General features: G+C 41.7%; 1 non-coding gene across 1 annotated transcript; it reads left to right on the top strand.

Moving 5' to 3' along the window:
• Positions 1–7,555: 7,555 nt before the first annotated feature.
• LOC141669098 (small nucleolar RNA R71) lies at positions 7,556–7,662 on the top strand. Its single transcript, XR_012553394.1, has one exon. It is a non-coding gene; the product is annotated as a small nucleolar RNA R71 (small nucleolar RNA).
• Positions 7,663–9,457: the final 1,795 nt, after the last annotated feature.

Below are 9,457 nucleotides of genomic sequence, written 5' to 3'. Positions count from 1 at the left end.
TTAAACAACTAACTAAAGAATTCCATAGTAAATCCGTTACGACCCCATGATCACGATTAGCCCATATTAGCACTCATCGTCATCATGGGTTCATATGTAAACATGATAAATAAACACAAAAGAATAATAACTAAACTAATTATATTAAACCAGAGTACGTCACAAGAGTAAATAGGTTCAAAGCCAAGAAAACTAGCATCCAACGTTACAACGAAATAAAGAATCACAAGAAAATATGCTTCCTCTTCGTTGTGGTGTGCTAAAACGGTCTTGTTCCTTATCTCCTTCGCTCCTTGATTAATACAACGATCCAACACACGTGAAACGTCTCTGAAATCTACTTATATAGGAGTCCCATAAAACTCAGATTACTCAGAAGTTGGAATCCAAATAGAAATAGGAGTCTAAAATAATAAATCTGATTTTCCGTCCCTGCACGGATGTTCAGCATAGCTGAGCGGGCGCTCAGACCCCTACTGGAAAATGGTCTGATTTTGCTCCGTTTCTTCGTTGTAATCTGCTCCTCTCTTCCCTCTTGCAATGCTAGACACATGCCAAGGCTGATTATTGATGAATTCTCCCCCGAAATGCAACTAATACCCTGAAATGCAAAAACACTAGAAAAATGTATTAAATACACAAAATACTTGATTTCAAGACACCAATTTAAGCTATTATAAGACGTTCTAAGTGGTATAAAATGCCACTTATCACACCCCCAAACTTAAATCGATGCTTGTCCTCAAGCGTCACAGACTCAAAAACAAAATAAAAACATGAATGAATGCAATCTATTTGAAATGCAGCGATCCCCCTTACTACGACCAAACCAACCAACTTACGACATCTTAACAAATGCAATTAGGCGACTAAAGATCAATCAAATCATGCAAACTAACATACAACCGGAAACGTGGTGTGTGCAGATGTTTAACAGATATGCTTCGGAACTAGATCAATTATCATGACTCAACTATCATCACGGCAATCACATGATTATACTAAGAATAAAAATTCTAGGCACAAAGTGACTTATAACATTACAAGAATCCTGGAGCTTATTACGGAATCATGTTTTTTATTCATAACAATAATGCTTATTTGACCGTGCAATGAGTGAGGTCCACAAAAGACTTATACAATGGTATCCATGTAGCGAGCGTTAGGTTAGCGGATCCCAGACTATAAAAGCCTTAGGTCACTTGGCACAAAGTCCCCTAAGAACTTAATAACTCGAATACCAAAGAGCCCACTCGTGATCAATTATGCATTAACTCTATATCTTTATTTATTTCTTTTTTCTTTTTTCTTTTTTTCCATTCTCTTCTTTTTGTTTCAAAATTTCTGAGCAAGTGCGTTTCACTCCATCTTGCTCAACCCTAAACTACTCGCATAAACATACGAGCCGGCTACTAGCCATTTGACGCCTAGCCACAATTAGCAACGAATTCCATTTTTTACTCCATTTTTTTTTCTTTTCATGCCTTTTATCACTAAGAACCTATTATAAAATTCTAAGCATAATAAATAGATTAACCTTGAAAACAATCAGACCATAACAACAATCTAGTCCTTTAGCATTCTCTAAGACTTAGTGAAAATACAAGTGTTTCTAGCATGCATATCAACCTACATGACTCAACATCACTTTAATGCTATCACTACACTCGCATCAACATCACAAATCAGTCGGCAAATCATCACAAAAGGGATCATGGCATATGCATGAGCTACATGACATGATAAACAAATAAAGCTATGAATAAAAAAAACTATATGGCAAAAATTATGCAATTATATGAACTAAACTATCATGAATATGCAACTATATGACACACACACAAAACATTCCTTAACTGCCACCTCCAAACTTAAAATCTTCACTGTCCCCAGTGAAGGTAGTAGAAAGGAACACAGGGTATACCTACTTGGAGAGATCATCATCATCATCACCCTCAGTGGGTGGTGTATCAGGAGGCGGATATGCAGAGTCCTCACCAAAAACTGGCCACTGGATGTCAGCTCCAAGGCCTCGAAAACCGGTCCCTAGCGCAAGGGTGAGCTCCTGAGCAAACCTGCTCTGCGTCTCATACATAGCATCCATCCTCCGTGACAGCCTCATATACTGGGCATCAGCCATCCCAGCACCCTCCTGAGCTCTAGAAGAACCAGCCTCATCACGCCTTGGCCTCGCCATAGTAGCACCTCGTGCTGGACGCCCTCCTGGAAGACGATAACCCAGCCCATGCTCCTCGTGCTCACCACTGGTCCACTCGTGCATCGCATTCAGAGTCCCGAAATCAATAGGAGCGGCCGGCAACTGCAACTGCTCATGAGACGGCCACTGCTCCCACTGCTCGGCAAAGCTTAGTAACCGTGGATGCATAAGGGATGTTCATGTGCTTAGCTCCCCTCAAAATTCAGAATTCCTTGGTAGATGAACTCACCAAGGTCCACATAGTACTCCTCATTCAAAATTCCCCACAACAATTGTGCTCTCTCAACTGTGACCTCATGTGCATGCGAAGAAGGCAGAATATTAGCACAAATAAACGCATTCCATGCACGGGCATACCTGTTCATCGCGATCGTCGAAAAGTGAAGATACTCATTAGTTCCAGTTTTGAAAGTCCATACTATGCCCGGCCTACAAAGAGTAGCACAAATCAAATCCAAGTCAAAATCCTCAGCAGTCTTCTTGTTCCAGTTCTCCTCCGTGGACTTCCTCTATGTCTGCCCAATCACACGGCGAATTACCGCTGGGTGATAATCAACCGTCATCCCCGGACCACAGAAAACCCATTCTTCTCGGCCTTCGCGTTCGCATAGAACTCGCGAACCACGCTCATCGGCACTGCTTCAGGCGACTCACAAAAAGCTATCCACCCCTTCTCAGCAATCATAGGCAGCAACTCACCATCCCTCCCCGATGGTAAAAATCCCCTCTCCTTCAGTATCGGCTTCCCCAGAAGCCTAGTGTACTCCTCCTCAGCAGCCCTATCATTCAAACGAGGCATCGCAGTAGTACCCCTCGAAGAATCAGCAGTAGGGACTGTGCTGCTGCTATCAATAGTCCTTGCTCTCTTGGGTGCCATTGAATCTGAATAAAAGTGCTTGAGAATTATGTTTTTGTGTTTGAGAGAGAGTTGAAGTGTAGAAAGTGTATGGGAGATATATGGGATATGTGTATGTATATATAGGGTATGGATTAGGGTAGAATTTGATTAGGAGTGGGTTTAAGGGTAAAAATCATGGGATAATGGGGAATTAGGTCGTGGGTTTATGGGCTGTAATTTGTTTTTTTATTTCTCTGCTTTTTTTGGATTTTTATTGAATTAAAAAAATTTTCTCCCAGCCGACCCCTGAGCGGTCGCTCAGCAAAGCTGAGCGGTCGCTCAACAGAGCTGAGCGGGCGCTCAGGAGGCTACTGGAAAAAAAAATTTCTAGCCCGGTTTTTCTGATTTTTTTGTGGTTTTGGATAGGTTATTAACTTTTAAGGGTTCTTGTAACAACAAATCATGGGTTGCCTCCCACGAAGCGTTTCTTTTTCGTCATTAGCTTGACGTTGCATACCTTCCTCAAGTTGACAATAAAACGGCACTAACCACTTCTCGGTTTGCCGTGTCCCCATAGTAGTGCCTCAAACGCTGACCATTAACCTTGAATGCTTGGTCCAGATCATTCTTAAAAATCTCAACCGCTCCATGTGGAAACACAGTTTTGACAATAAAAGGTCCAGACCACCTTGATTTTAACTTCCCAGGAAAAAGTCGGAGACGAGAGTTGAATAAGAGAACTTGTTACCCCGGCACAAATAACTTAGGATGTAGCTTCCTATCGTGCTACCTTTTCACCTTTTACTTGTACATTTTGTTGTTCTCGTACGCTTGGAGTACAAATTTATCAAGTTCATTAAGCTGAAGCATTCGCTTCTTTCCAGCTGCGTCTAGATCCAGGTTCAACTTTTTCAACGCCCAATAGGCCTTATGCTCAAGCTCCGCAGGTAAATGACATCAGTTGTCAAATTAGGAGGCATTATATTGCTGACAAGATAATTCACAATATCTGCGAACCATGGCTCTTCCTCCTGAACTGCGAACAACTGCTCATCCGGAAAAGATTTGTTGATCAATGTCTTATCATGTGAAGTAGACTCGGGATTCTCCAATCTAGAGAGATGGTCAGCTACTTGATTCTCAGTACCTTTTCGATCCTTTATCTCTAACTCAAATTCCTATAGTAAGAGCACCCAACGAATGAGTCTCAGCTTCGAATCCTTCTTGGAAACCAAATAGCGAATGGCCGCATGATCAGTGAATACTGTCACTTTTGTCCCAAGCAGATAAGATCGAAATTTCTTGAAACCAAAGACTATAGCCAAGAGCTCCTTCTCAGTAGTGGTGTAGTTTATTTGGGCCCCATTTAAGGTCTTGGTAGCATAGTAGACCACATGAAAGAGATTATTCTTGCGCTGCCCAAGAACTGCGCCTACCGCATAATCACTCACATCACACATCATCTCAAAAGGCTCTGTCCAATCCGGTGCTGTAATAACTGGTGCAGTGATTAAACTCTTTTTAAGAGTCTCGAATGCCGTCAAACATTCATCATCAAATTTGAAAGGCACATCCTTCTCAAGCAAGTTACATAGCGGCTTAGATATCTTCAAAAAGTCCTTGATAAAACGCCGATAAAAACCCGCATGACCAAGAAAACTACGGATTCCTTTCACAGAAATAGGTGGTGGAAGATTTTCAATGACTCCCACATTGGCTTTATCCACCTCAAGACCCTTGCTAGAGAACTTATGCCCAAGAATAATTCCTTCACGCACCATAAAATGACATTTTTCCCAATTGAGCACCAAATTAGTTTCCACACAACTTTTGAGCACGGCACGAAGATTATTCAAACATTCATCATACGAATGCCCAAAGACGGAGAAGTCGTCCATGAACACCTCGACATTATTCCCAATCATGTCAGAGAATATAGCCATCATACATCTCTGAAAAGTGGCTGGTACGCCACATAACCCAAACGAAACTCTGCGAAAAGCAAACGTGCCAAATGGACAAGTGCAGGCAGTCTTTTCTTGATCCTCTGGTGCAATACAAATCTGATTATACCCCAAGTAGCCATCCAGAAGACAATAGTACTCATGACCAGCCAACCTGTTAAGCATCTGATCAATAAACGGAAGAGGGAAGTGATCCTTCCTCGTGGCCTTGTTCAACTTTCGGTAGTCCATGCATACTCTCCATCCTGTGACTATTCGAGTGGGGATGAGCTCGTTCTTCTCATTTGCTACCACAGTAATACCTCCTTTCTTAGGCACACATTGCACGGGGCTTACCCAGGAACTGTCAGAAATAGGATAAATGATTCCTGCATCCAGCCACTTCAAAATTTCTTTCTTCACCACCTCTTTCATGATAGGATTAAGTCTGCGCTGTTGCTCAACAGTTGGCTTACTACCCTCCTCTAGCAGAATCTTATGCATACAATATGAAGGGCTGATCCCCTTGATGTCTGCTATGGTCCATCCAATAGCCGATTTGAATTCTCTCAAAATCATTAAGAGTTTGTCCTCCTCACTACCTGAAAGGTCAGATGCAATAATAACAGGTAAAGTAGATGCATCACTTAAAAAAGCATACCTCAAATGTCCAGGCAATGGCTTAAGCTCCAAGGTGGGTGCTTCCTCAATTGATGGTTTGAGCTTTCCTTCAGCATTTTTGAGGTCAGAAGTACCAAGAGATTCAAACGGCATGTCCAGCTTTTGCCTCCAGGGAGAAGCATTAAGATATTGTAATTTCTCGTTGCCATCTTCATCATCACTGTCAAAATCCCCCACTAAGGCCTTTTCTAATGCATCAGATATTAGCATATGATCGAGTTCTGAAGTAACCGCGGAATCAATCACATCCACTTTTAAGCACTCCTCATCTTCTGTAGGGAATTTCATTGCTTTGAATACATTGAAGGTCACATCCTGATCCTGCACCCGCATAGTAAGTTCACCTTTCTGCACATACATCAAGGTACGGCCAGTAGCCAAGAAAGGTCTTCCCAAGATTATGGGAATCTTCTTATCTTCATCAAAATCCAGAATAACAAAGTCTGCAGAAAAGAAGAGCTTATCCAGCTTGACTAGCACATCCTCCACTATGCCTCTTGGGTAAGTAATAGAATGATCAGCCAATTGTAGAGACATGTAGGTGGGCTTTGGATCAGGTAAATCCAACTTTTTAAAAATCGACACCGGCATCAGATTGATGCTTGCTCCCAAATCACAAAGGCACTTGTCAAAAGACAACTATCGCAAAGGCACTTGTCAAAAGACAACTTGCCAATGGTGCAAGGAATGGTGAAGCTACCTGGATATTTAAGCTTTGGAGGTAACTTTTGCTGCAGCACAGCACTGCATTCTTCCGTTAGAGCAACGGTCTCAAGGTCATCCAGTTTCACCTTCCTTGAAAGAATACTCTTCATAAACTTCGCATAACTAGGCATTTGCTCCAGATCCTCAGCGAAAGGTATATTGATGTGAAGTTTCTTGAACACCTCCAGAAACTTATCGAACTGCTTATCCAGCTTTTATTGTTGCAATCTCTTAGGGAAAGGTGGAGGAGGATAGAGCTGTTTCTCCCCTGTATTACCCTCAGGAAGAGTGTGTTCAACAGTAGTCTTCCTTGGTTTCGCCGCTTTCTCCTTTTGCTTAGCTTCTTCATCTTCAACTTCAGCTTCTCCTTCTTTTGCCTTTTCAGCATCAGCAACTTTCCCAGACCTTAGGGTAATAGCCTTGATTTTCTCTTTCGCTTCCTTCCTTCCTGGCACTTCCGTGTCACTGGGAAGTGTGCCAGGTTGACGATTGAGCACTGCATTGGCTATTTGACCGATTTGATTTTCCAAGGTCTTGATCGACACCGCCTGACTCTTGCACAACAGCTTAAGTTCCTAAAAATCAGCACTAGCAGGTGCAGCTGCACCTCCCTGTTGAGGATATGATTGCCTTTGACCATACTGCTGTGGTTGCTGGAATCCAGGTGGATTGAACTGTTTACTCACACCTTGCTGATATGGTGGCTGAATAGCATTCTAATTATTACTCCAGCTGAAATTTGGATGATTTCTGTTGTTAGGATGATAAGTAGCTGGCACCGGCTGCTGTTGTTGCTGATAATTGTTCACATACTGAACATATTCGTTAACAAGAGAACATTGATCAGTAGCATGAGAACCTGCACAAAGCTCACAGACCATAGCTATTTGATTGACTCCATAGGTGGCTAGAGAATCGACCTTCATAGACAGCGCTTGGAGCTGCGCTGCAATAGTGGTGGCTGCATCAACTTCCAGAATACCTGCTACCTTCCCAGGCTTCATCCTTTGAGTTGGGTTTTGATGCTCATTTGCAGCCATAGTCTCAATAAGATTATAATCCTCAGTATAGCTTTTGGCCCACAAGGCGCCTTCAGCTGCTGCATCGAGCATGGGCCGAGATTGGGCCCCTAAACCATTACAGAAACCAGTGATCACCATCCAATCGGGCATTCCATGATGTGGACACTTTCTCGACATTTCCTTCTAGCGCTCCCAAGCTTCGCACATAGATTCTGTAGGTTGCTGCGCAAACTGAGTAATAACACTCCTCATAGCAGCAGTCTTTGCCATTGGATAAAACTTCACCAGAAACTTTTGCGCAAGATCTTGCCAAGTAGTGATGGACCCAGCTGGTTCAGAATGTAACCAGTCCTTAGCTTTATCCCTCAGTGAGAATGGGAAAAGCCTCAGCTTGATAGCCTCATCAGTCACACCATTATATTTGAAAGTACTACAGATCTCGACAAAATTCCTTATGTGCATATTGGGGTCTTCAGTCGCAGCTCCTCCAAAAGAAACAGAGTTTTGCACCATCTGAATAGTGCCCGGCTTGATTTCAAAGGTGTTAGCTTGGATAGCCGGATGAAGAATGCTTGACTGAATGTCATCAATTTTAGGCCGAGAAAAGTCCATAAGAGCTGGATCTGCCGGAACGATACGATCACCCATGATTACTGGCTCCTTCTGCTCACTTCCTGAATCCGAATCTTCAAAATCTATCTTCTCCGGAATATCAAGAACTTCGTCTGTCTCCTCAGCTGTATCTAAAGTCCTCTTGCGAGTACGAGAACGAGTTTGCATAAACGCTCGTTAAAGTACCTGAAACACAACCGAAAACAATAAGTAACACGTCTTAATCACTGAGTCCTAACGACCAATGATGGTAAGTACATAAACTAAACAAATACGCCGAGTCCCCGGCAGCGGCGCCAAAAACTTGTTAGGGCGAAAACACGCGCTAATATTCACGCAAGTATACGCGTTCACAAGTAATATAGAATACTTTCTAGTTCATTCCCACAAAGACTCAGACTAACTGTTATTCCCAGTGGACTAACAATGAGATTTACAGAAGGGGGTTGAATGTAAATCTCAAAACTTTTTCAAGTTTTGAGTAGTTTCTAAGGCTAAGTGTTTAAGTGAACCAATGTGTGTGAATTGCTTGAAGCTGATACAGACAGATATATATTCAAACACAAATGTAAAGAACACAAAGAACTTAAAAACTTTTCTGGTGGATTTGTTGTTCCACCAGAGATGTGTTATTTCAGAAAATCTGTGATTCAAAGAATTAAATCACAGCTGCTTCCTAGTACAAACTAGATGATTTTCTCTCTGGATATTTCTAAACAGCTCAGGAAAAAATTCATATCTAATTACTAGCTGCTACTTGGTTTATATATCACCAAGTTTACAAGTGAAGACAAAACTGTAAAATACAATTAAAAGATTCTTCACATGTTTCTTCTTCATTTCTCTATCCAATGCAATCTAGGATAATCTGTGAATCTTTGAATACTTCCTTGTTTGCATCAGAATGGAAATGCTGCATTTTTTTGATTCCTCCTAGAGGCTTCCACATTCCAGTTTGTCTCTGTCAACCCATGTACCTCTGTCAGCTTGTGAATTGTCACTATCAACTGCTAATGAACTAAACATCCGTTGAAGCTTTCATCCGTTGATGCCTTATCCGTTGAGGCTTTATCCGTTGAAGCTTTATCCGTTGATGCATTATCAGTTGAAGTCTTTATCCGTTGAAGCACTTATCCATTGATGGATATTATCCGTTGAAGCATTAGAGACATCCGTTGAAGCTTTGTTTCTTATCCGTTAAAGGTCTTCAATATCCGTTGATACTTCTTCACTTATACAAAATTACAAGGCATGAAATATTTACAGTTAGCCCTCCTATTTGCATATCCATTAGTAGTCAACATGACTGATAATTTCCTACAACATCTAAGAATTACAACTTGAATCCAGAGAATGAAATGTGCTACAATACTAAACTTATTGCTAAGTAAAGCTACTCCTTCAACGGATAGCCAAGATGGTCTTATCCATTGAGGCT

Source organism: Apium graveolens, chromosome 6 (assembly GCF_009905375.1).
Source record: "Apium graveolens cultivar Ventura chromosome 6, ASM990537v1, whole genome shotgun sequence".
NCBI lineage: Eukaryota > Viridiplantae > Streptophyta > Magnoliopsida > Apiales > Apiaceae > Apium > Apium graveolens.
This window is presented reverse-complemented; position numbering and strand designations above follow the sequence as displayed.